This window comes from Limulus polyphemus, unplaced genomic scaffold, assembly GCF_000517525.1.
Source record: "Limulus polyphemus unplaced genomic scaffold, Limulus_polyphemus-2.1.2 Scaffold1291, whole genome shotgun sequence".
Classification (NCBI taxonomy): domain Eukaryota; kingdom Metazoa; phylum Arthropoda; class Merostomata; order Xiphosura; family Limulidae; genus Limulus; species Limulus polyphemus.
Window position 1 is genome coordinate 194,920 of NW_013666901.1, and position 1,298 is coordinate 196,217.

A 1,298-nucleotide genomic window follows, 5' to 3' on the forward strand; every position below is an offset into this window, starting at 1 on the left:
ACGGTATTTTCTTATTTTGATGTTTTGAGCTCTTTCATGTTTAGAAAAATATATACTAATTTTTAAAGTATCAATTGAATTTTTGTTCAATAAAATGTCTTTCAAATGTGAATGTAGCTTTTTTTTCCCCCAAAACTTTGTCTTCAGAATAAGAGTGCGTCTTATATTCCGAAAAATACGGTAATTATAGTCTGATCAAAATATGAGAAACCTTTATTCAGTATTGTCCAGTTCTGAAAAGAAGGCTAGTAACTTCAGGTGTGTTGTACTCCCAGATGACATTAAAGCAATATTATTGACAATAGCTGTACATACAGAGGCTGAACCAGATGGCACGAGGCATCTATCCACAATGTCAAAAATGAAATGACTGGGGTTTTATAGACTCTGGGTTACCTCTGCCAGGTTAAACTAAAGCCTGAAGTCTTTTTCTCAAGACATTTCCTTAGACTGACTAATCCACATGCTTTTGACACCACTGGAAATGAGCAGTTTTGTGGCAATGGATTAGTTGTGAACACATCATTAGTTGTTTAGTTTAAAGCCAGTCTTATGAATCATACTTCTGACTATTGATGACTTGTCCATTTCTTTCTCTGAACTATTAAGACATTTGGAAAGTTGAGACCCACTAATCGCATCAAGCCCACATTGTCAAACAGTGTTAATCTTGTGAAGTTGACAGCAGTAGTCTCCGGTAAGTTGTACTCGGAGTCTGAAATAACTTTGTTTTTTGTTGTTGTAAGGATGGATGCAGTCCACCCACAATTTTTTATGATTTGTGCTGTTATTTATCCTGAATACTTCCCGGTGTAATGTTCCTGACACTGGTTTCTTGGTGCCGTAATATGCAGTTATTGCTACCTTGTAAGAATACTGGAATGGGTTTTAGTGACTTAACATGTACACTGCTGGTGTCCATATTTGGGAAAGTTGCTTTTCCGGCTTAGCAGTAACAAATTTTTACAGGCTAGAAAAAACAAAACAATTTGTGGTCTTAAGATTGCTATTCCAAGTGGAAAGGATTTTCAACAGGATTGTTAAGTGACACTGAGAATTGGTACCCTAGAAAGACAGTTAAAAGTTGGAGATTCAATTCTACAAAATGTTTAATCATATCAGATCACATGACCACTTACCTAACATTCACATCACTGATGTTATTTAATAACAGTAGTTGTATCTAGTTCTGGCTGCCATATGTGTATATATATATATATATATATATATATATTGTGTGTGTGTGTGTGTGTGTGTGTGGAGAGAGAGAACTCCAATTATCCCTTGATTGTTTTGAC

At 35.2% G+C, this 1,298-nt stretch overlaps 1 protein-coding gene across 1 annotated transcript in view; it reads left to right on the forward strand.

Moving 5' to 3' along the window:
* Positions 1–1,298, forward strand: part of LOC106462963 (cytochrome c oxidase subunit NDUFA4-like) — a 10,182-nt gene that overhangs the window by 5,201 nt on the left and 3,683 nt on the right. The window lies entirely within an intron of this gene.